Source organism: Pan paniscus, chromosome 10 (genome assembly GCF_029289425.2).
Source record: "Pan paniscus chromosome 10, NHGRI_mPanPan1-v2.0_pri, whole genome shotgun sequence".
Taxonomy (NCBI): Eukaryota; Metazoa; Chordata; class Mammalia; order Primates; family Hominidae; genus Pan; species Pan paniscus.
Genome location: NC_073259.2, coordinates 129,363,676 through 129,387,246, shown reverse-complemented (window position 1 = coordinate 129,387,246; position 23,571 = coordinate 129,363,676). Strand labels below are relative to the sequence as shown.

The following is a 23,571-nucleotide window of genomic DNA, read 5'->3' as shown; positions in this document are numbered from 1 at the left end:
CGCTTTTCATCTTTGTAGCCACCTTATTTAGGAACCAAAATGGGAGGCGGGTTTGCATGACCCAATTCCCAGCTTGACTTTTCCCTTTGGCTTAGTGAGTTTGGGGTCCCCAGATTTCTTTTCCTTTCCCAGTACATTGGTGTGATGAATCCTGCTGTCTGCATCTGGATGTTCAAGGTTTGGGAGGTGGAACATTCCAGTGAGCAACATGAGCGGCACACGGTTCAGAAAGGAAGGATGAAACCTCCGCAGGAAATTACAGTGCTGTCCTTGGGGGTGAGGTAATTTTACACTCTTGCTTCCAGCCCCTCCCTTGTACTGTTCAAGTTTTCTGTAAAAATATGATTCAGATGCTTTGTTTACTTATTTTCTTGGCAATCTGTTGTCAGGACAACAAGATCTGTTTGCCTAGAATAGAATTTTCTGGTGTTCTTGGAGGAGAAAAATCCAAAAAACAAAGCAAATTCTTACTTTCATATTTCTAAGAAGAAAATGGTTGCCTTAAGTGGGATTTTTTTTTTTTTTTTGAGACGGAGTTTAGCTCTTGTCGTCCAGGCTGGAGTGCAATGGCGCGATCTCCGCTCACTGCAACCCCTGCCTCCTAGGTTCAAGCGATTCTCCTGCCTCAGCCTCCCAAGTAGCTGGGATTACAGGCATGCGCCACCATGCCTGGCTAATTTTGTATTTTTAGGAGAGACGGGGTTTCTCCATGTTGGTCAGGCTGGTCTCAAACTCCTGACCTCAGGTGATCCACCCACCTCAGTCTCCCAAAGTGCTGGGATTACAGGTGTGAGCCACCACGCCCGGCAGTGGGATGATTCTTAGAAGAATTGCAACTGTGAGATCAGGCAACAAGAGCAAAACTCCGTCTCAAAAAAAAAAAAAAAAAGAATTGCAACTGTGATGTTTCTGTCCTGTTCTAATTAACTTTAATAAGGAAAGCACATACATTGATGGGGGTTTTAGCTTTGTGCTAATTTTAATTAGTTAGCATCATTGAAGACTTATGTACCAAGCACAGAGCCAGTATCTTTACATACATACATCGTTAGATTTAAACCTCATGGGAAACCTGTGAGCTAGATACTATTATTATCCCCATTTGACAGCTGACGAAACCAAATTGGGAGAGATCAAGTCATTTGCCCAAGGCCACAGAGCTGGTAACTAGTGAAACTGGGATGTGAACAAAATCTATCTGACTTCAGGGTCATTGCTGTCACCCACAATGCAGAGAGTATACAAAGGTTTCAGATGTGGTACCTGCCTAGACGCCAGGAAGATATAGGTCTATTGGCAAGTCAAAACACAAGAGTGAAAAAGGAAGGAATAAAGAAGGAAGGGAGGTGGCTAAGCATCAAATAAATGGTACAGTCCTTGCTTTAAGACATCAGAGAGAGGAGAGGGCAGGGAGGGCCTGGCTCACAGCATTTCAGGAAACTATCAGGAAAAGCAACTCTTGAGCTAGAGTTTGGATTTGTAGGGGCACTTCCCAACCTTTCTTACTTAATTGGCTTTTAAGTTTACACAGCTGTGTGTATATCTAAGTTTCTGCCTGTGTGAGCTACAGTGTTCTAATAAAACACAGGCAATTTAGTAACATGATGTAAACATACAGAATTGTTTAACAAGTACCAGGAAAAGACATCCAGTAACAGGAAAGGACACCCAAATCTATTTTGGTTACCTTAGTAAAGCAGGGTTGCCAAACTATTTATTGCCCATAAGCTAAATCTGTCATGCCACCTGTTTTTTATGGCCTGCTAAGAATGGTTTTTACGTTTTTCTTTTTTCTTTTTGTCAAGATGGGTCTTGCCATGTTGTCCAGGCTGGTCTCAAACTTCTAGGCTCAAGTGATCCTGCCCCCTCGGCCTCCTAGAGTGCTGAGATTGTAATCACGCGTGTAGGTGTAAGCCACCACACCTGGCCTTTCACATTTTTCAATGGTTAAATAAAAACCAAAACAGTAATATTTTGTGACTTATGAAAATTATATGAAATTCAGTTTTCAGTGTCTGTAAATAAAGTTTTATTGGAACACTGCCGCATGCATTCATTTACTATTTCCTGTGGCTGCTAGGATGGCAGGGTTGAGTAGCTGCATTACAGAGCCTATGGCTTGCAAAGCCTAAAATATTTACTATCTGGCCCTTTACAAAGTTTGCTGACCCTGCCTTAAAGTGCCCCAGATAATCTCCACCAGACCTGATACATATTTTTTTTGGGGGGGGGGGGAGAAAATATGAGAATATAGAAAAATACGGGACTATGCATCCTCCATTCAGAATTGACTATTGCTAACAGTTTGCCATTTGCCTCACAGCCATTTATAAGTACTAAAAGGAATAAAACTTTACAACATTCCTTATGCTCCCTGTCCCGTTCTGTGCTTTTTTCCTTCTTTGTGGCAGACTGTCATGAATTTAATGTATATTCTTCTCTTTGACTTTAAAAATCTTGTATGTAAGCATGTGTCCATGAACAGGATCTACTGCATGGGATTTTAAGGTACACACAAATTGTACATCATGTTGTATTCTGCAACTTGCTGTTTTACTCAACATTATGTTTTTGGGATTTCCTTATGTCAGTACAGATCCAATGCACCCCTTTTATCTATTAGATGGTATTCCATCAAACAACTATGAGTTTCATTTATCCATTCCTTTGATGAACATATAGGAATTTGTTCCCAGGTGGGTTTTTTTTTTGTGTTTTTGTTTTGTTTTGTTTTGTTTTTGAGATGGAGTCTTGCTCTGTCACCCAGGCTGGAGTGCAGTGGCATGATCTCGGCTCACTGCAACCTCTGCCTCCCGGGTTTCAAGCGATTCTCCTGCCTCAGCCTCCTGAGTAGTTGGGATTACAGGCGCGCGCCACCCATGCCTGGCTAATTTTTGCATTTTTTTTTAAGTAGAGACGGGGTTTCACCATGTTGGTCAGGCTGGACTTGAACTCCTGACTTCGTGATCTGCCCACCTTGGCCTCCCAAAGTGCTGGGATTACAGGCGTGAGCCACTGTGCCCAGACTTTTTTTTTTTTTTTGAAACAGTCTTGGTCTGTCGTCCAGGCTGGAGGGTAGTGGTGCGATCTCTCTGCCTCCCGGTTCAAGTGCTTCTCGTGCTTCAGCCTCCTGAGTAGCTGGGATTACGGGCACCGCCACCACACCGGGCTAATTTTTGTATTTTTGAGAGATGGGGTTTCACCATGCTGGCCAGGCTAGTCTCGAACTTCTGGCCTCAAGTGATCTCTCCGCCTGGGCCTCCCAAAGTGCTGGGATCATAGGCGTGAGCCACCATGCCCGGCCTCAGGTTTTTGCCATTTCCAACAAATGCATGCATGTTGAGTAACATCAGAAGAGGTGGATGGCCGAGCATGTTGGCTCATGCCTATAATCCCAGCACTTTGGGAGGCAGAGGCAGGAGGATCACTTGAGCCCAGGAGTTTGAGACCAGCCTGGGCAACATAGGGAGAACTCTGTCTCTACAAAAAATAGAAAAAATTAGCCAGGTGTGGTGGTGTGTGCCTGTAGTCCCAGCTACTCAGGAGGCTGAGGCTGGAGGATCACCTGAGCCTGGGGAGGTCGAGGGTGCAGCGAGCCGTGATCGTGCTACTGCACTCCAGCCTGGGCAACACAGAGAGACCCTGTCTCAAAAAACAAAAAACAAAACAAAACAAAACAAAAAACAAAGAAAAAAAATGGGAGTGGGCCGGGCGCGGTGGCTCACACCTGTAATCCCAGCACTTTGGGAGGCCAAGGCGGGTGGATCACGAGGTCAGGAATTCAAGACTAGCCTGGACAACATGGTGAAACCCCATCTCTACGAAAAATACAAAAATTAGCCAGGTATGGTGGCCGGCGCCTGTAATCCCAGCTACTCGGGAGACTGAGGCAGAGAACTGCTTGAACCTGGGAGGCAGAGGTTGCAGTGATCCGAGATCGCGTCACTGCACTCCAGCGTGGGCGACAGAGCGAGACTCCGTTTCAGAAAAGAAAAAAAAAAAAAAAAAAAAAAAAAAGGGAGTCGGGGTGGAGCTCTCATTGGCTCGTTGCATGTGAGTGTCCCTACGGCCTAGAAATACCAGAGAAGCGCATCGGAACGGGCTGGAAATCCACCCAGTTAACTAGAGGGCTTTGAACCTTTTATTAACTTGGAGGTTGACTCTCCTGTCAACTCGATTCCCTTTTGGCTGTTTGGCAGGGTCAGTGAGACATCCCCTGGGTCGCTCGACCCCGTAGGACGGTTCAGGGAGCCCTCCAGGTCTTCGTTTCCTCCTCTTCCCCGCACAGTGCTGTTATCCAGCTGGGGGACCCAACGCACACTTAAGGCTCCAGCAAAGTAAGTGCCAAAAAGGGGAGAATGGGAAGAATATGCTGTATTTCACAAAAAGCATCTAAGTAGCCATCTGGAAAAGCCAGAATGAACTTCAATGGTGCATCCAGGTGGGCTGGGGATGGGAGAGGAACGCCTTCCCCCAGCCTTTAGGGCCGGCCCTGAGCAAGTGGTCAGTCGGCAGGCAGCTGCGGAAGGGGGCTCCCCCGAGTCGGTGGTGGCCCAAAGTCCAGGCCGCATCCACCGCCCGGCGCCTAGCGCAGGGGCAGCAGCCGGGTCGCCAGGAGGGGCCCCGGGTGTTCTTGCCGGCTTGGGGGAACTTTCCCAGGGTCAGCCCGGAGGCGCCCTGCAGCCCCGGCATTTGGCTAAACAAAGCAAGCGCTGCCGGCGCGGCCCGCCCGAGGGCGCCGCGGGAAGAACCTGGGCAGGTGCGCGCCGCGGGCGAGCGGGTACAAAGTTGCGGCGCCACCTCCTGCGCTCCGCGCCCCTCCAGGCTCTCCTCCCAGCCGCCTCCGATCCTCCCGGCCGGGCCTCTCTTCCCCCGTTCTTCGCCTCCTCCCTTTCTGCTCCTTGCCCTTCGCCTCTTCGCTACTTTCGTCTTTGCAGGCTCCCGCCTCCCCACCCCTCCCCGGCGCAGGGCCGAGCCGGCGGGGGCGCGCAGGGGGCGGTGCGCGGCGGGCGCGGGCGGTTCCGCGTTCGGGTTTCCCGCCGCCGTGGCCAATCCCCGCGCTGCCCGGGGCGGCGACGCGCCCAAGCCGAGCCGGGCGGCTCCTCCCGCCCCCGCCCGCCGCGCGCCCGTCGCCCGGGCGGAGGAGAGGAGCGCGCGGCCGCGCAGAGCAAGCTGAGCCGAGCCGAGCCGAGCTGGGGGCGCAGAGCGCGGGAGGCGGCGGCGGCGCGGAGCCCAGGTGAGCTGGCGGTAGCCGGGCCCGGGGCAAGGGACGCAGCCGCCGCGGCCCCGGGCGCCCTCTCCGTTTCCCTCTTGAGGCGGGGGACCGCCGCCGGGATGGCACACAAAGCCCCGAGGCTGGCCTGGGGCTCCCAACACGGAGGGACCCCACGTGCGCCTCCCCACGCCCCGCCACGTGGAGGGACACGGTCCCCGACAGCCCTTTCCCCGCGTCCTCGGGGCGCCCTGGGCCTCGGGATGGCTTCCTCGGCTGGGCCGCGCCCTGTCCGGGTGGCAGGGGCGGTCCTGGAGTTTGGAACCGCTGTCACCGGGGGCCGGGTCCGTCAGGGTTCGTGGAGGCGGCCTAGGCCCAGCCCCTCGCGTTTGACAGGTGGGGAAATCTGGAGCGTTCCGGGGAAGAGAGGACCAGCGGACTTGGGGCACCCCCACCCCGCAGCCTGCCTGTCTCGGGGCAAACCCAGGCCCTGGTGGCTTGGACACCAGGTGGCAGGACCCTAGGCCAGCAGTTGTGGGGACCTAGGGGACCTTTGGCTGTCTTCGGTCTGCCCTTTGACCACCCCCACCGCACCTCTTCTCTCAGCCGGAGCCTCACAGGCTTGGTCCTTCTGACCTAAATTCACCTCGGGGTTGCAGTATGCTGTGAATGCGGAGAGGCGTCCGCCTGACTCTCAGGGACGCTGGACCCAGCCCCTCTCAGCATTGGGGCTCGGTGCCTGGGGTGCCACCCGACCCAGCCTTGAGCTTTTCCTGGCTTTCCCCCAGCCCCTGCACTGCCTAGCTGGGGAAGTGGGGTGCTTTCACAGCTCTGCCAGCCTGCCCTCCTGGCCGCTCTCACTTAGTGCTGGACAGGATGCAGCTCAGCCCCTCCGATCTCCCCGAGAAGGCTGAGCTTTGGGGAGGGCGTCTCAGTGCTATCAGCAAGAGAGGGATACCTGGCCTCCGGATGGGACCTGCAGCGTCCATCTCCCTACAGGCTACTTTTACCTTCCCCAGCCTGGTGTTTGGAGTCTCCACGCAGGGGATAGAAACTTCAGGTGCCCTAGAGCTGTGCTGCCATTTACCACTCCCCCTCCCCTAGCTCTGCCCCCAGAGGAGAGAGAAGAGGATGGCTTTATGTCCCCATAAGCTCCTTTGTTCCTTGGAGGAGGCGGGGGCTGCAACAAGGGGAGGGCTTTGGGGGAGTTAGCCACCCTCTTCCCTAATCACCCCACGAAAACATGCAGTTTCAGAATAAATAGTGTGCATGCCATGCAAATGCAGCTTTAGGGCAAGCCCCACATACCCCTTCCAGACTGCTGCTCATACACCCTTCCTATGGAGGAAGCAGGCATTGGTGACACACACCCTTCCTATGGAGGAAGCAGGCACTGGTGATGAGGACGCAAAACATATTTTTGTAATGAAGAGTAATAGCCATCATTTGATGAGCCCCTAACTTAGATAATAATAAGAATACTTATTTATTTATTTTGAGATGGAGTCTCTGTTGCCCAGGGTGGAGTGCAGTGGCACAATCTTGGCTCACTGCAACCCCGCCTCCTGGGTTCAAGCGATTCTCATGCCTCAGCCTCTCCAGTAGCTGGGATTACAGGCGCCCACCACCATGCCTGGCTAATTTCTATATTTTTAGTAGAGAAGGAGTTTCACCATGTTGGTCAGGCTGGTCTTGAACTCCTTACCTCAAGCGATCCGCCTACGTCAGTCTCCCAAGTGCTAGGATTACAGGCATGAGCTGCCACCTGGCCCTGGACAATAATAATAATAACAGTATTAAAAACTAACATCTATTGAGTTCTTGCTGCCTGCCAGATTCTGTGCTATGTGTTACATGCATTATCTCATTTAATGCCTACCAAATCCTACAACGTAGGGAATTTTAACCCCATAGTAGAGATTAGGAGACTGAGGTTTACAGAAATCCTGCAGTGTTGCTAGGATTTAGCCCCATTTTATAGAAGGGCTCAGAGAAGTTAAGTAACTTGCTCAGGGTCACACAGCCAGTGCAGGCATGTCAGGCCTTAGAACCTTTGTGCACCTGTTCAAGAGCAGAGACCCTGGCAAGGCTGCCCTGAGCTTCTTGAGGAGCCCAGGTGTTTGTTTTGTTTTGTTTATTCACTACATCAGTGTTTGCCGATGCAGCTCTATGCAGGGTCTGTAGTACTGCCCATCCTTAGATGTGGCTAGTGGGCTGGTAGCTAAATATAGTCACTAATAACAATGCACTAGTTCTCATCCGGGGGTGGTCCCACCCTCCTGGCAGGGATTTGGGAAAGTGTGGGGGCGACTTTTGGTTGTCAAAATGATGCTAAGCACTCCTGGCTTTTAGTGGGCAGGAGTCAGGGATGCCTACTAAAGTGTCCTGTAGGCAGGCCAGGGCCACGACATAAAGAATCACCCTCCCCTGGCTGGGCGTGGTGGCTCACGCTTGTAATCCCAGCACTTTGGGAGGCCGAGGCAGGAGGATCACCTGAGGTCAGGAGTTCGAGACCAGCCTGGCCAACATGGTGAAACCCCGTCTCTACTAAAAATACAAAAATTAGCTGGGCGTGGTGGCACACACCTGTAATCCCAGCTACTTGGGAGGCTGAGGCAGGAGAATCGCTTGAACCTGGAAGGCGGAGGTTGCAGTGAGCTGAGATCGTGCCATTGCACTCCAGCGTGGGGCACAAGAAGGAGACTTCCTCTCAAAAAACAAACAAAAAACAAAAAAAAATCACCCTCCCCCAAATGCCAGCAGTGCCACTGTTGAGAAACACCACAAGGAATGAGTGCTGTTGTGATCGAAGGAGCACAGGGCACTGAGGGTTCTGGAGAAATCTCCTCAGACTGGTGTGAATCTGGGAGGCTCCCTGAAGGAGGTGTCATTTGTGCAGAGCCTTGAAGGATGGGCCAGAAATGGGAGATGGGATGGGAGTAGGAGGGGAAGGGGATAGGGTGGGGTGACCTAGCAGGGAACTTTGTGCAGTAGCCGGGGGTTTCCTCTTTGAGAACCTCATCCTAGATGGAAGATGAGTGGCCAGACACCACTCTCAGGGGAGAGGACCAGGCCAAGTGGGGCAGGCCAAGCCTGTTTTCAAGGCATTTTGGCTCAAATTTTAACATGGGCCACAGAATCACCATTATTCTATCAACTCATTTTATGGAAGGGCTCTTTATATGAAGGGCTCAGAGAGGCTGAGTAATTTGCTCAGGGTCACCTGTGATCTTCTTCCCGCCCCAGCATACTTTCTTCTGGTGGTTATGGGAAACATTTCATTTCCTGATCCTGGGGATTTGGGGCAAATGCTATTTCAGATTTTCCTTTAAATCAGAGGGTCTTATATTGCTTATTGCTTTGCTTTGTTTCTTTTCTTTTCTTTGAGATGGAGTTTCCCTCTTGTTGCCCGAGCCAGAGTACAGTGGTGTGATCTCGGTTCACTGCAACCTCTGCCTCCCAGGTTCAAGCGATTCTCCTGCCTCAGCCTCCCGAGTGGCTGGGATTACAGGTGCACACCACCACGCCTGGCTAATTTTTTGTATTTTTAGTAGAAACGGGGTTTCACCATGTTAGCCAGGCTGGTCTCGAACTCCTGACCTCAGATGATCTGCCTGCCTTGGCCTCCCAAAGTGCTGGGATTACAGGCGTGAGCCACGGCGCCCAGCTTTTTTTTTCTTTTTTTTTCTTTTTTTTTTTCTTTTGAGATGGGATCCCACTCTGTTGCTCAGGGTGGAGGGCAGTGGTGCTATCATAGCTCACTGTAGTCTCCAACTCCTGGGCTCAAGTGATCCTTCTACCTCAACCACCAGAGCAGAGGAGACTACAGGTGCATGCTACCATGCCTGGCTAAAATTTTAATTTCTTTATAGAAACAGGGTCTTACTATTTTGCCCAGGCTGGTCTCGAACTCCTGGACTCAAGTGATCCTCTAGGCTCAGGCTCCCAAAGTGCTGGGATTGGATTATAGCCATTGTGTGTGGCCTACTGCTATTTTTCTTCCATGTTTTGCTTTCCCACTCACTTCTTCTCTTTGGATGGGGTTAGAGAACCTGGATATGGGGTTCAGGCCGGCTGGCTGCATGGTGCTGCTGCAGCCTCAGCCTTGCATCTGTGTCTCTTTCCTAACAGTTGAGGAAATTGCATTTCCCTTTTGAAACCGATCTTCTTTCAGGCTGTGCTTGTTACCTTACTGACCTGTTAGTAGAGATTCGTAAGGGCTTCTTTTTAAAAAAATTGAGGAGGGCTGGGCACGGTGGCTCATGCCTGTAATCCCAGCACTTTGGGAGGCCGAGGCGGGTAGATCACTTGAGGTTAGGAGTTCAAGATCAGGCTGGCCAACATAGCGAAACCCCGTCCCCACTAAAAATACAATAAAAATTAGTTGAGCCTGGTAGCTTGTGCCTGTAATCCCAGCCACTCGGGAGACTGAGACAGGAGAATCGCTTGAACCCGGGAGGTGGATGTTGCAGTGAGCCAAGATCGTGCCACTGCACTCCTGCCTGGGCGACAAAGCAAGACTCCTTCTCAAAAGAAAAAAACAAAATTGAGGTGAAATTCACATAATATAAGCTTAACCATTTTATTTTATTTTGTTTTATTTTATTTATTTATTTTTTTGAGACAGAGTCTCACTCTGTCGCCAGGCTGGAGTGCAGTGGCGTGATCTCGGCTCACTGCAACCTCCAGCTCCTGGGTTCAAGCGATTCTCCTGCCTCAGCCTCCCAAGGAGCTGGGATTACAGGCATGTGACACCATGCCCAGCTAATTTTTGTATTTTTAGTAGAGACGGGGTTTCACCATGTTGGCTAGGATGGTCTTGATCTCTTGACCTCGTGATCTGCCCGCCTCGGCCTCCCAAAGTGCTGGGATTACAGGCGTGAGCCACCATGCCCAGCCCAAACTTAACCATTTTAAAGTGAACAATTCAGTGGCATTTAGTACATTTATAATGTTGTACAACCACTACTTCTGTCTAGTTCCAGAGCATTTTCATCACCCCCAGAGGAAACCTTGTACCCATTAAACTATCACTCTCTCTTCCCAGTGCCCCTCCCTGCAGCCCCTGGCAACCACCAGCCTACTTTCTGTCTCTCTGGATTTGCTTGTTTTGGACATTTCATATAAATAGAATCATGTAATATATGACTTTTGTGTCTGGCTTCTTTCATTCAGCATCATGCTTTCAAGACTGATCCATGCCGTAGTGGCTGTCAGTTCTTCATTCGCTTCTACGGCCCAGTACTATTCCATTGTGTGGATGGACCGCATTTTGTGTATACATTCATCCATTGATAGACATTTGGGCTGTTTCCACCATAAGGGCGTCTTAAGGCTACTTTGTCCATTCCCGTGTCTCTGTAGCCCCTCAGTTAATGAACTTCTTGGCATAAGACATTTTTTTGTCACTCTGTTTGGAGGGAGCAGGTGATGGAAGAAAGGTTTCTTGAAATCACTCAGGAACCAGTTTCCCAACCCAAGGTTTTTGGGATTCCCTTCATTGCACCCTTACCTACCCCTTGCAAGAATTGTGGCTCCCCATTTAAACCCATTGCTGGCCAGGCACAGTGGCTTACGCCTGTAATCCCAGCACTTTGGGAGGCCGAGGCGGGTGGATCGCTTAAGGTCAGGAGTTCAAGACCAGTCTGGCCAACATGGTGAAACCCCGTCTCTACTAAAAATTCAAAAATTAGCCGGGTGTGTTGACACGCGCCTGTAATCCCAGCTGCTCTGGAGGCTGAGGCAGGAGAATCGCTTGAACCCGGGAGGCAGAGGCTGCAGTGAGCCGAGATCAGTGTGACTGCACTCCAGCCTGGGTGACAGAGTGAGACTCCGTGTCAAAAAGAAAAAACCACAAAACAATAACAACAAAACAAACCCATTGCCTCCTGGATCAATTCATGGTCATTTCATTACAATTTTCAGGGACAGTCCTGATTTTATTCAGTTCCATTCTTTTCAGTTATGATGATTTTTTGTTTGTTTTTGAGATGGGATCTCACTCAGTCGCCCAGGCTGGAGTGCAGTGTTGCCATCATGGCCCACTGCAGCCTCAACCTCCCAGGCTCAAGAGATCCTCCTGCCTCAGCCTCCTGAGTAGCTGGGACTACAGCCCTGTGCCACCACACCTGGCTAATATTTTTAATTTTTTTGTAGAGACAGGGTCTTGCTTTGTTGCCCAGGCTAGTCTGAAACTCTTGGGCTCAAGTGATCCTCCTGCCTTGGCCTCCAAAAGTGCTGGGATTACAGTTGTCAGCCATTACAACCAGCCCTGTTTTGTTAAATGAAGGTCCCCATGTGATTTTATTAGTATATATTTTGTGAGACTTTTTTCCAGGTAAGTAAATCCACAAAGTAGAGAAAAGCAGACAGATAGTGCCACGGCCCTGTGGCCGTGAGTGGAGTCAGCCCATTCTGTCCTGATAGCTTTGCCAGGAATACCCGCCAAGAAAGCAGAAATGGAAAGCTGGCCTGAGAGGAAGGACAGCAGAGATCAGCTCCTGAACCCTTCCATGTTCCAGACAAGGGAAGCGGAGTACAGAAAGGAAGGGAGGACATGATCTTTGCGGAACAATTACCTTGAGCCACGCTGTGTACTAGGGACTGCCATAGAGAAGATCAACTCTATAGCCACCCTCTTAGGTAGGTCTGGCACCATTTCACAGATGAGAAAATCAAGGCTCAAGGTCCTCTGGGATCTGTATCCTTTCCTGATGTACCTTCTCTTCCTGAGGTCTTAGGCCTCCCTTGGCTCCCCCCCGCCTTTTTTTTTTTTTTTTTTTAAAGACAGGGTCTTGCTCTGTCCCTCAGGCTGGAGTGCAGTAGCATGATCTCAGCTCACTGCAACCTCTGCCTCCCGGTTTCAGGCGATTCTCGTGCCTCAACCTTCCAAGTAGCTAGAATTACAGGCACGTCCCATCACGCCTGGCTAATTTTTGTATTTTTAGTAGAGACGAGGTTTCACCATGTAGGCCAGGCTGGTCTCGAACTCCTGACCTCAGGTGATCCGCCCGCCTCAGTCTCCGAAAGTGCTGGGATTACAGGCATGAGCCATCGCGCCCAACTTTGGCTCCTTTTACTGGCAAATTATGCTCGTTTTCTGATGGAGTGGAGTCCACCTTCCCCGGCAGGTTATGGGATGGAAAGCATTTCCGAATAGTTTTGGGCTCTGAGAAATAAGATTTAGAATTATTATTTGTTTTCTTCCCTGATTGGACCCCTTTCTCAACAAAACAAAAATAATAAAAAAGACATCTTTAAAATGATGTGAGTTCTGTTAGATTTTGTAGGGAAGACCCCTGGCTGCTGCTTTCCCCGTTGGGGACGTTAGTGATCCAAATGGGAAAGGGATTATTTTAGCTGCCAGTGTTTCGGTTTCAGTCATGTTTGTAGTATTGCCACTGAAGTTTTTTTTTTTCAATTATGAAACATTTTAAGCATAGAGAAAAGCCAAAGTTTTGCTTTGTTTTTTTGAACTGGCTCGCTTTTTGGAAAGCTGGAAGGAGGCCCAGGAGGTGACGGAAACGGGGCAGAGTGGGGCGCCCTGGCTCTGCAGGCTCCACTCTTCACCCAGCCCGCTCTTTTGGTTGGGGTGGGGTGGGGGGGTTGGTGCTGGTGACAGGCTATACCCTGGGGAACTGAGAAATACTGGGACTTGGTTCCTGTCCCAGGTGAGTGGTCTCGGAGCCTTTTGGAAAAGATGAACAATTCTGACATCCTTTCCCTTTTGAAAAGGAATGAAAGAAAATGAGAAGATTCTGTTGTGCCCCCACCCCCACCCCACCCCATCCTGAAAGCTGCTGAGCAACTATTTTTATGTTGCCTCTTTTTATCCTGGTGGCTTCTGTAAATAGTTGAGAGATGGCAGTTGCAGAGATAAAAATGCTAATCCCAACCTGGAAAAGAGAGGGATGGTGGTCCTCGGAGGAAAGGGGGGTGGGAGTCAGTGGGGAGGCCAAGGTGTTGCCCCTCTGCCCACGTGGCTTAGGCATGAGGCAGGAACCCAGTGGGTGGGGTAGGAGCATTGTGGGTGGTGCCTGAGAGAAGCTTCTGTTAGAGAAGTTTAAATGGGGAACCAGTGTTTTGCGGGGGCCAGGGTGCAGAAGGGAGAGCACACTCCCTTTTTCGTTTTTGAAATGTGCTTTGGGGTATTGCCTTCAAGGCTTCTGGCAGAGAAGTATTTTATTCGGTTCATCCTGGACAGTTCTGCCCTCTAGGTCCAGGTGTGGGGACGTTGGGCCCCGCAGAGCGGCAGAGCTGACTCCCTGCACTCTTCTTGTCCCTCAGCTGAGGAGGCTTGCAGCTAGATTTAGCATGATGTCCAAAAGGTGGGGAGGAGGGAGGGAGAGGGGCCGTGGGTAGCCCAGGCACCGATGCCTGTGGGTTTCGAGCTGGCCCTCTCCATCTCTGATTTGCCAAGAGCATGCTGGGTAGAAGTCTTTTTCTTGTTCATTACAAACTGAAATTCCAGTTGTTTTCCAACCTCTTCCTTTGGTTTAATGAAAGATTGGGAGGGATGCAGTGGGGGAAGAGGAAGGAAGGAAGATGGTTTCTACACTTTATTTCCAAATACCTCCCTCCCCTAAACACATACCCAAACTCACCCACACATTCGTAAGCTCCTCACACTTCAAGGCTGGGGCCACCCATGCACACCTGGCTTTATTTTTATTTATATTTTTTAAATTTAAAAATTTTCGAGACAGAGCCTTTCTCTGTTGCTCAGGCTGGAATGCAATGGTGCAATCATAGCTCAGTACAGCCCCAACCTCCTGGCCTCAAGGGATCCTCTCGCCTCAGCCTCTGACGGAGCTGGGACCACAGGTGTGCAGCACCACACTTGGCTAATGTAAACATTTTTTTGTGTGGCGATGGGGTCTTGCCGTGTTGCCCAAGCTGGTCTCGAATCCTGGCCTCAAGCGATCTTCCTGCCTCGGCCTCCCAAAGCACTAGCATTATAGGCGTGAGCCACCACGGTGCCTGGCCCACAGCTGGCTTTAGATGTCTGACTGCGTGACTGGGGCCATTCAGTGATGTTTCATTACTGACTAAGTAATAGCTGCCTAAGAACTCTTAAGACAGTTGGCCCTGGCAAGCAGCAAGACAGGGGAACTGCTTACTCTGTGAGCATCCAGGGCCTCAAGGGTCACTGGGCTGCGGGGCAGGCCACCTGGATCTCCTCCTGGCCCAACCGCGAGCCTGCTGGGCTGCCTGGATGATGTCATGTCAACTTCTCTGAGTCTCGGTGACTCCATCTGCAGCCTCTGTTGCGCTGATTGCAAAAGCCACGTGAGAATGTGCTCTTACGACACATGGAAGCAAGGATGTGAAATGATATGCCTACGCTATTTTTAATTTTGTAAAATGTGATGCATATGGACAAGGGCTAGAGGGGAAGATGAAGAGTTAGCACGGCGGGATTAGAGATTTAAGAGATTTCGTTTTAAAATAAATTGAAACCAGCTAGGCACAGTGGCTCATGCCTAGAATCCCAGCACTTTGGGAGACTGAGGCAGGTGGATCACTTGAGCCCAGGAGTTTGAGACCAGCCTGGGCAACATGGCAAAACCCCATCTCTACCAAAAATACAAAAAATTAGCCAAGTGTGGTGGTGTATGCCTGTAGTCCCAGATACTTGGGAGGTAAGGTGGGAGGATCACCTGAGCCCAGGAGTTCGAGGCTGCAGTGAACTATGATTGCACCACTGCATTCCAGCCTGGGCAATAGAGTGAGACCCTGTCCCCAACCACCCCGCCCCCCAAAAAAAGGAAGCCAACTGAGGGCCGTGAATTCAGTAACTGCCAAAGTTCTTTCTTGGCAACAGCTTCTGTATAGTGAGCATTCACACTTGTGCCCTCCTGAAGCACTCAGAAGCTGGATGATTGTGGGCAAGTCAGCCAGGCTCCCTGTGCCTCAGTTTCCTCACTGGTGGAACAGGGATAATAGCAGGACCTATTTAGCCAGGCGTAGTGGTGCGCATCTGTAGTTGCAGCTACTTGAGGGGCTGAGGTGGGAGGAATGCTTGAGCCCGGGAGATCAAGGCTGCAGTGAGCCAAGATTGTGCCACTGTACTCCAGCCTGGGTGACAGAGTGAGACCCTGTCTCAACCAAACCAAATCAAACCAAACCAAACCAAACAAAACAGTATCTATAACTCATAAAGTGGTCGTGACAATTAAATGAGATGATGCAGGATTAGAAGAGTGCCAAGCACTCAAGAAGGCTAACCGTTAGTATCACTGCATCTGCAGCAATGCGATTCTTGTGTTGAAAATGCCAGTTTCTTCTCCTCTCCCTGTTCATCAGCCCTTCCCTGCCCCATCCTTGACGTTTTAAGATTAAAAGAAAGAGAAAAGCAGTGTTGGAAGTGCTGGTTTCTGCCTGTCAAGGTGAAGGCTGTCCAGGTTGCCAGAGGCCTTATAGCTGCCTGGCAGTTTGGCCTGGATGAGAGCCCTGGGGTGTAGGGAGACAGCAGTTTCCCTGTCAATCAGCTCTGTCATTTGTAAGTCAGGGCCCTTGACTGTAAATGATGGAAAACTAATCACGAAATAGCTTAAGCAAAAATGGAAATATGTTGGCTCATGTAGTTAAAAATTGAGGTACATGAGCTTCAGGCATGGCTGAATCCAGGTGCCTAAACAGTGTCTCCAACCTCAGCTCTTTTCCATCCATTACCTCTCTTCTCTCTTCTTAGACTTCATTCTGAGGCAGGATTCTCTCCAGCCCCTGGTAGCTTTAGGAATATATCCTCTGAGCTCTAGGTTCAACAGAAAGGACATTCTTTCTTTTCAACACTTCCACAAAATCACAGAATAAGACCCAATAGACTGACTTGGGTCACACATCTACTCTCTTTTTTGAGACAGGGTCTCACTCTGTCACCCAGGCTAGAGTGCGGTGGCATGATCACGGCTCACTGCTGCATCAACCTCCCCAGCTCAAGCGATCCTCCCACCTCAGCCTCCCTAGTAGCTGGGACTACAGGTGTACGCCACCATGCCCAGCTAGTTTTTTTTTGTATTTTTGTAGCGATGAGGTCTCGCCATGTTGCCCAGGCTGGTCTCAAACTCCTGGGCTCAAGGGATCTGCCCACCTCAGACTTCCACAGTGCTAGGAGCACAGGTGTGAGCCACCGTGCCTGGCCCACACATCTATTCTGTTTCTTTTTTAGATAAGGTCCTGCTCTGTTGCCCAGGCTGGAGTGCAGTGGTGCGATCTTGGCTCACTGCAACCTCCCCCTCCCGGGTTCAAGTGATTCTCGTGCCTCAGCCTCCTGAGTAGCTGGGATAACAGGCATGCGCCACCATACCTGGCTAATTTCTGTATTTATAGTAGAGGTGGAGTTTCACCATGTTGGCTAGGCTGGTCTCGAACTCCTGGCCTCAAGTGATCTGTCCGCCTTGGCCTCCCAAAGTGCTGGGATTACAGGCGTGAACCACTGTGCCTGGCCTCATATCTATTCTTGAGTTACCCACTTGACCAGAGCAATTGATAGCCAGCTGGCCAGGCTTGAGTCACATGCAAATCTCTGAAGCTGATGGTGGGGTCAGCCCTGTAGGGCCACCTCTCATGTGGAGGGATGGCTTCCCAGACATAAATTGGGCTGCTGTTATCAGACTAAAGAAACTTCAACTCTAGGCCAGCTAAAGAAAGCTTCTGACCTTCTGAGTGGCCTTGGGACAGAAGAAATAAACAACAACTTCTAGTCAGTATTTACTGAGTGCGAGCAGTGTCCTAGAAAGTTCTAGGCCCGGGAATTCAGCTGTAAACAAGGAGGGCAAAGCCACAGCTCTCATGAGTTAGTCATGTCCATGTCCCTGTGCCCAAATCCTGTGCATTTCTCCTCCAAGCACTTTGAGACCCTGTGCTTTCGCTCTCATCTCTCTCAAACACAGGTCGAGGTCCCAGGAAGGCAGAGGAATGGGCTGCCTGCCCAAATCCCTTGTTAGAGATTTTGGTCCAGCCTGGACTTTATTCAGGACGCAATATGTGGACATGGCAGGGCTATGCCTGTAATTGTTGGCCCCTTCCTGAAAAACTCAGCCCGGCCGGGTGCGGTGACTCATGCCTGTAATCCCAGCACTCTGGGAGGCCAAGGCAGGTGGATCACTTGAAGTCAGAAGTTCGAGACCAGCCTGGGCAACATGGTGAAACCCTGTCTCCACCAAAAAACACAAAAATTAGCTGGGCATGGTGGCGTGCCTGTAGTCCCCAACTACTTGGGAAGCTGAAGCAGGAGAATTGCTTAAACCTGGGAGGCAGAGGTTGCGCTGAGCCGAGATCACGCCACTGCATTCTAGCCTGGGCAACAGAGCGAGACTCCATCTCAAAAATAAGTAAATAAATAAAAATAAAAATAAACAAGAACAACAAAACTCAGCCCAATTGTCGCCCTGCCTAGAACCACTGCGTGACTTTGGGCAAATCAGTAAATCCTTCTGAACCTTCATTTTCCTCATTGGTGGAATGAAATGGTCAGAGCAGGTGACCACTGATGTGCACCTGTCTTTGCACTGACATTCAATGACTTGAAAGCAGGGGCTGACACCTGTAGCGGAGAGGCAGGGCATGAGATGTGGGCCGAGGGGAGGGCATGGGCCGTGGCAGGCAGCCTGTCCTCAGCTTTGGAGAGGCACTGGGAAGTGGTGAGGACTGTGGTGTGCTGGTGAGTGTGTCCCCTGCCCAGAGCTGCAGCGAGTGGTTGCCAGGATAGAACACAGGCCCAGTGCTATCAGTGTGCAGTTCTTCAAGAGAATCTGTAAATTTGCACTTTTATCTGAAATCTCCTGGCTCTGAAATGTTGGCATCTCATTCAAATAGTTATTTATTTATTTATTTATTTAGCGAAAGGATCTCATTCTGCCACCCAGGCTGGAGTGCAGTGGTGCAATCATAGTTCACTGCAGCCTCCAACTCCTGGGCTCAAGCCATCCTCCCGCCTCAGCCTCCTGAGTAGCTGGGACTACAGGTGTGAGTACCATGCCCAACTAATTAAAAATTTTTTTTTTGTAGAGATGGGGTCTCACTATGTTGCCCAGGCTGATCTTGAATTCAGCATCAAGTCATCCTCCCACCTCAGTCTCCCCAAGTGCTGGGATTACGGCCATGAGCCACCACTTCTTCAAATAGCTTTGAACCTGGTGTAAGGCCAGTATATCGGTGGCCAGATGTCACACAGGAGTCACCATTTGCAACGTTTTTGTTCTGGGGACTATGATGAGGATGGGGTCTCTGAGGCCTGAGATATCTCTATTGCCATCTGACAAGGGAGGGCCTTTGTTTTTGCGGACTCAGTTGTTTCAGTGGCCCCAAATTAAAGAGCGCTGAAGGAGAGAGCCAGTTGTAACAGTTGGTGTCACTGGATCTGATAACCCTGCTTAGCTGGGCTAGGGCCCTGGGTCTGAAATATTCCAGCACCGCCTCCGTGGATGCAGCCGAGCCTCTCAGGTCTCCCTCTAGAGCTTTGGGAAATGCCTCAGAGTCTGTGGCCTCCAAGGCAGCTGGCTTCTCCGAACCCCACTGGTTGGGTGGGGTGCTGTATTATCTTCCTAGAGAAGCCGTGACCAAATCTCACACTGGGCGGCTTAAAGAACAGAGATATTAGGCAGGGCGTGGTGGCTCACGCCTGTAATCTCAGCACTTTGGGAGGCTGAGGCGGGTGGATCATCTGAGGTCAGTAGTTCGAGACCAGCCTGACCAACATGGTGAAACCCTGTCTCCACTAAAAATACAAAAATTAGCCGGGCATGGTGGTGGGTGCCTATAATCCCAACTACTCAGGAGGCTGAGGCAGGAGAAGCACTTGAACTTGGGAGGCGGAGGTTGCAGTAAGCCGAAATTGCACCATTGCACTCCAGCCTGGGGGACAGAGCAAGACTCTGTCAAAAAGAAAAAAAAAAAAAAGAACAGAGATATATTCTGTCATTTCTGGAGGCCAGAAGTCTGGGATCAAGCTTGGCAGGGTTCGTCCCTTCTGAAGGCTCCGAGGGGAGTCTGTTCCAGGCCTCTCCTGGCTGCTGGTGGTTGTTGATAATCTCTGATGCTCCTTGGCCTCTAGAAGGAGCATCGTCTCCGCCTCCATCTCCGTGTGGCCTTCCCCCTCCGTGCTGGCTGGCTGTGTGTCTACCTTTCCCCTTTATTGGACTAGGCCTGTTGGACTGGGGCCCACCCTAATGACCTCATTTTAACTTCATAATCTCTGTAAAGACCTGTCTCCAAATAAGGCCACATTCTGAGGTCCTGAGGGTTAGAACTGCCATATAACTTTTTGGGGGGACACAGTTCAACTCACAGCAGGGTCTGAGCCCAGTCCCTGTAGCATTGCCCTGGGCTGCCCTCTCGTCATCATCATCCACTTCCCACAAAGCTGTAGCCCTTCCAGCCCCTCCTTCCCCACTTTGTTCCTGCTCCCGGGCTCCAGACCCAGGGAACTTGTTTCTGTTGCCTCCACTCTCCCGCCTCTTTTCCACAGAGGGCCTTCTCAGAAGCTGTTTCCTCTGCTGGGAACAAGTTCCTGCTCCTTTAGTATCTACTCACCCTGTAGGTCTCAGCCTAATAGACGTTCACCAAGAGGGGCCTTCTTTCACCCACCGCCTCCCTTCAAATCTAAAGTGATCCCCTCTGGTATTCTCTTTGATCATATCCTGGTCTTCTGCCCCAGTCTGTGCTTATAGATTCACTTGGGACCTACTTTTTCTTTTTCAAGATGGACTCTCGCTTTGTCACCCAGGCTGGAGTGCAATGGCCCAATCTTGGCTCACCACAACCTCTGCCTCCCAGGCTCAAGCGATTCTCCTGCCTCAGCCTCCCGAGTAGCTGAGATTACAGGCGCCCGCCACCACACCTGGCTATTTTTGTATTTTTAGTAGAGACGGGGTTTCACCATTTGGCCAGGCTAGTCTTGAACTCCTGACCTCAGGTGATCCACCCGTCTCGGCCTCCCAAAGTGCTGGGATTCCAGGCGTGAGCCACCGCACCCGGCCTTGTGCACCTACTTTTAAATGTTGGTCCCCCTCATTGGACTGTCAGTCCCCTCGAGGGCAAAAACCACATCTGTTTTGTTTATCCAGCACGTGATCATTGCTTTATAATTACTACATGTAAGAACAAATGAATGAATGAATGAATGAATGAACACATTTCCTTGAGGACCTCCGTGGGCCTCAGTTTCCCCATGTGAGACAGGGTGTGGCTGAGCCCATTTTCCCAAGGAGGACATTGATGTCCCGGGCAGGACATCATCCGTAGCCTTGGCAGGATCCTCGGAGCTGTTTTGGGCCTTTTTGTTGTGCCTGGGATGAGGCAACCTCAGGGGAGCCTGCACAGGTGTGTCCGGGCTTGGGAGCACCTCTTTGGCACCCACTGGCAGCTTGCTGCGCGGGAGGTAGCGGATGCAGGTTGGAAACAGCCCCTAGGAAATGAGAATGTGTTTCCTGGAGGCCCGCGCCTATCGGGGGACCTGCCCCGATAATCACATAGGTTCTTTTCTATTTTCCTAAGTGTCGGCTGGCTTGAGAAATAAAGGGACAGAGTACAAAAGAGAGAAATTTTAAAGCTGGGCGTCTGGGGGAGACATCACATGTCAGTAGGTTCCGTGATGCCCCACAAGCCACAAAAACCAGCAAGTTTTTATTAGGGATTTTCAAAAGGGGAGGGAGTGTGCGAATAGGTGTGGGTGACAGACATCAAGTACTTAACAGGGTAATAGAATATCACAAGGCAAGTGGAGGCAGGGCGAGATCACAGGACCACAGGACCCAGGTGAAATTAAAATTGCTAATGAAGTTTCGGGCACCATTGTCATTGATAACATCTTATCAGGAGACAGGGTTTTGAGATCAGCCGGTCTGACCAAAATTTATCAGGCGGGAATTTCCCATTCCTAATAAGCCTGGGAGCGCTATGGGAGACTGGAGTCTATCTCACCTCTGCAGTCTTGACCATAAGAGACAGATACGCACCGGGGGGGCCAGTTCAGAGACCTACCCCTAGGTGCGCATTCTCTTTCTCAGGGACGTTCCATGCTGAGAAAAAGAATTCAGCGATATTTCTCCCATTTGCTTTTGAAAGAAGAGAAATATGGCTCTGTTCTGCCCGGCTCACCGGCGATCAGAGTTTAAGGTTATCTCTCTTATTCCCTGAACGATTGCTGTTATCCTGTTCTTTTTTCAAGGTGCTCAGATTTCATATTGCACAAACACACATGCTGTACAATTTGTGCAGTTAATGCAATTATCACAGGGTCCTGAGACGACATACATCCTTCTCAACTGACAGGATTAAGAGATTAAATAAGACAGGCATAAGAAATCACGAGGGTATTGACTGGGGAAGTGATAAGTGTCCATGGAATCTTTACAATTTATGTTTAGAGATTGCAGTAAAGACAGGCATAAGAAATTACAAAAGTATTAATTTGGGGAACTAATAAACGTCCATAAAATCTTCACAATCCACGTTCTTCTGCCATGGCTTTAGCCGGTCCCTCCGTTTGGGGTCCCTGACTTCGGCTGGCTGAGCCCATTTTCCCAAGGAGGACATTGATGTCCCGGGCAGGACATCGTCCGTGGCCTTGGCAGGATCCTCGGAGCTGTTTTGGGCCTTTTTGTTGTGCCCGGGATGAGGCAACCTCAGGGGAGCCTGCACAGGTGTGTCCGGGCCCGGGAGCACCTCTTTGGCACCCACTGGCAGCTTGCTGCGCGGGAGGTAGCGGATGCAGGTTGGAAACAGCCCCTAGGAAATGAGAAGGTGTTTCCTGGAGGCCTGCGCCACTCAGCTTCCTGGCAGAGGAAGGAGCGTTTCCCTCATCCTGGCCCAGGTCCCGGGTCCATCTGCTCCAGGAAGGCTCTGGTGGCTCGTGATGAGCTGCCCTGTGAGAGGGAACAGGGTAGAGACAAGGCCTTGGGGGATGGCCTCTGCTTGGATTTCATGGGGAAGGATGCAGGCCCAGGGCTGACATTTTGTCAAATCCAAGCAACTTTGCAAAAAAGTCCTCTCACGCTCCGCCCTCTGGAATCGAATGCTTCACTGTCCTTCCCTGGCAGAGGGCCTGGTCCTGTGAGGGTTACATGGCCAGGCGGTTATCTCTGTGCTGGGTGCCTGATGAGAGCTCAGTTGAATGTTAGCCGTTGCTGTTTCCAGGCTAAACTATTGTCTTTTTGCATGATTTCTTCTGCACAGAGTGTTGGTAGCTTTCATCAGATCTTTGTAGGGTCTGTGACCCCCAAACCGTTCAGGACACCTGCCTAGACTCTGTAGGTGTCTGTGAGGCCAGAAGCCCCTGGATGCATCTCTTCCTGTCAGGGCTTGCGTCTCTGGGGCTCCTCTCTGCTGAGCTCTGGGGTTTCACACTTGCCCTGCCAGCGCCGACGTCCCTGCCCTGGGTCTGAGCTGTCTCTCCTCTCCATCCTCCTCCAGACTGCAGAGGCCGAGGCTCCGTCAGAGCTGTGAGGGAGGCCCGAGCCAGATGCCAGCTTGCCAAGGAGGCCGATTAAAAGCAGCCTTGCTGGGGGCGGATGGCTCAGTGCCCTTGGCCTGGTGTAGAGTTCGATAAGCAATTGTTTTCCTGTTGGTGAGAAAAAAACGAATCTCCATTGACTTCCCCAGGCACTGCCCGGCCTCATTTTCTTCTCAGGAACTCTTGCAGCCCTATCAGAGGCAGCTCTAGGATGGGGGAGAGACTGACTGCCTGCCCTGGGGGACGCAGGCCACACAGCCAGGGCTGAGGGACACACTTAAGAGCAGGCCAGCTCGCTTGGACGTCGGTCCTCGTGGGAACATTCCAGAGCATAGGCTACCTACCAGAGCAGGCCATGGGCATCTGTATTAGTCCGTTTTCACGCTGCTGATAAAGACATACCCGAGACTGGGCAATTTACAACAGAAAGGTTTAACTGGACTTATAGTTCCACGTGGCTGGGGAAGCCCCATAATCATGGCGGAAGTCAAGGAGGAGCAAGTCCGGTCTTACATGGAGGGCAGCAGGCAGCGAGAATGAGGAAGATGCAAAAGCGGAACCCCTTGATAAAACCATCAGATCTCGTGAGGCTTACCACCATGAGAACAGTATGGGGGAACCCGCCCCCGTGATTCAATTATCTCCCACTGGGTCCCTCCCACAACACACGGGAATTATGGGAGTACAATTCAAGATGAGATTTGGGAGAGGACACAGAGTCAAACCATATCAGCATCCAACAGGTGTTTGTTGAAGTAGTAGTTTTTGAGTACTTAACCACGTGCCGGGCATGATTCTGAGTGCTTGGTTCATCTAATCCTATGACTATCAGATGGGCACCAACTTTACAGGATGTCAGTGACCTTAAGCTGTTGAACTTCAGGGTATCTGAGTTTCCTCTTCT

At 50.8% G+C, this 23,571-nt stretch overlaps 1 protein-coding gene across 8 annotated transcripts in view; it reads left to right on the top strand.

Annotated features, from left to right (window-relative positions):
* Positions 1-4,010: 4,010 nt before the first annotated feature.
* The window catches only part of CAMKK2 (calcium/calmodulin dependent protein kinase kinase 2), a 60,597-nt gene continuing 41,036 nt past the window's right edge, over positions 4,011-23,571 (top strand). For 5 of the 8 annotated variants that reach the window (XM_034934664.2, XM_034934663.2, XM_034934661.2 and 2 more), the window contains exon 1: positions 5,086-5,236. The gene's annotated coding sequence lies outside the window, so the exon portion shown is untranslated. Of the gene's footprint in view, positions 4,338-5,085; positions 5,237-23,571 lie in introns of those variants that run through there. The other 3 variants (XM_057299544.1, XM_057299545.2, XM_008957764.6) reach the window with 2 other exon arrangements.